Consider the following 2,355-nt stretch of genomic DNA (forward strand, 5'->3'; position numbering starts at 1 on the left):
GATGTTGTAATAATTAACAAGAAAAGTTTTATCAAATCGTAGACTTTGCTGCTCCAGCTGACCACAGGGTGAATATCAAAGAAAAGGAAAAACGGAGCAAATACACAAAGCTAGCCAGAGAGCTGAAAACGATATGGATGCTGAAGAAAATCAGGATAATATCTCTAACAGTAGGAGCATTAGGAACAATTCCGAAAAACTTTGAAAAAAGAATGGGAGAAATTGGAATCAGAGGAATGGCTGGAAAGATACAATGGATAACAATAATGAAAACAGCTGAAATATTAAGAAAAACCCTTGAATATGGAAACTAATACATATGAGTAGGCTAGACAAACTGCTGCAGAGGCAAAACATGAAGAAGTGTCACATGGAACCAAGAACATTAAAGCTGAAAATCTATCTCTAGAAAAGTTCTCTATCTCCTCCTTCATCCCCTCATCACTGCCCCTCCCCACAAAAGCATGATATTAAATAGCCGAGAAGAGTCAAGGAGGATGAAAAGACTAAGGAGAGAGCACTGGTCAGACCTACGTTGGACGAATGTGAAGAGAACTGGGACCTTGGTGAGGCTTATTGCCGCTTAAATTTCAGTGGAGACCAATGACTGCTGTCAGCGAGAAATTGGTGATAGCCAGCTGTTGCAATGACGCAAATTCATTTGCAAATGTTCAAAAGAGGTGGGGAGTAGTGGAAATCTGAGGAGACATGTTGTAACTCAGCTTCCAGGGAACACCACAGGTTGTCTTTAAGGAAAGATTTTTATGACCCGTGAAAGCTCCTTGTGAGCCAATAATAATAATAATATATGGTGCTGAAAATTCGGTCTGATAATATAAGACGTTTCTTACTGCAGTAACAGCATGTCCAAACCAATGAAATCCCGGTATGCAAGATAGATAATGTGCATTTATTTTAACATATGTTAACACACACACATATATACATAGAGAGAGAGAGAGAGAGCAGGAGGGGGAGAAAGAAAGAAAGAAAGAGAGACAGATAAAAAAGGAACAAACCAAGTTATATGTTCATCAACGTATCGTCTTTATTGCGAGACTTCCTCTGGATGAATGAAATTAAGAAAACAAAACACCAGTACAAATATTTCAAAATATATTTTTATGTAATTGTTCCATTTCAGAAACGAAAAACGTCGTTGGGAATTAAAAAAGACGGGTCATAGCGTTGTGAAAGAGAGTAAAAGTTAATTTTTTATAACGTCATATAGCCGTTAATATATTTTAAAAAATATGATGCAATTCATATTTTTTTTGGAACAAATATGTCCGTTATAATTTAAATATGGATGTGTAACTGAAATGAAATGAGTGTAAAGGCACAATAGACCACTTGCAAAACAATATTTGGTGTATTATTGCCGAAGGTACAATCTCATTTGATGCGTAGAGTTGTGAAAATTGGATCGCTAGATTACGTCAGATATGCATAAGTTGCGAACGCAATATACCCGAAATTGTATTTAAATTATAAATGCCAAATATTACTCTTTGGAATATTTGGAATAAATCACATATTTATATAATAAAAATGTTTTATGTGATTTATTTTAATTTAAAGTTCACCGTCTCTAAAATAAAAACATGCTTTTTATATATATATATATATATATATATATATATATATATATATATATATATATATATATATATAAAGCATGTTTTTATACATAAATAGATAAACGATAAAAATTAAACAGTAGATTGTCTATGGCATCATAGCGTAATGGATTAAGGCGCTGGACTGAATAGGGGTAGGCCCCCGAAATACGCGTGTGCGTAGATTACTGTTTTTAAAAATTATAAATAAATAAATAAATAAATACATAAAAATACGTCCAAATAAAAAATGGGCGACTTTCTAAGAAAACACAGGTGGAGACGTTAACCTTAATATCGTTTAAAAAATCAACAACAAAAACTATATATATAAAATTAAAATGTTTAAATTCAACGTTATTTCACGCGGTTAATGGTAGCCGGATTGATACGGTCTTCGCTAATCGAGCCAGAGATGTCTCGTGTTGTGGGGTTCCAATCGTTCGACTGGTGTTAATCGTGACACTCTGCACTGAAGATTCCCGAAAGGATGAAACACTAGTGTCTGTAGGGATTTAATTATTATAGTAAAAAAATAATTATGACAGCCTCTTTAAGAAAGTCGTTTCTTATTATTGAGCACTTTCAGTTGAATTAAAGTCGGTCAATTTAGCTCTTATGCATAGATCATCGTATAACGATTAGATCACTCTCTGACTGACGTAAATGAACATTTAAAAATGTTTAAATTCGACGTTATTTCACACGGTTAATGGTAGCCGGATTGATACAGTCT

The sequence above is a fragment of the Euprymna scolopes genome, chromosome 9 (genome assembly GCF_053919585.1).
Source record: "Euprymna scolopes isolate OS-2025 chromosome 9, ASM5391958v1, whole genome shotgun sequence".
Classification (NCBI taxonomy): domain Eukaryota; kingdom Metazoa; phylum Mollusca; class Cephalopoda; order Sepiida; family Sepiolidae; genus Euprymna; species Euprymna scolopes.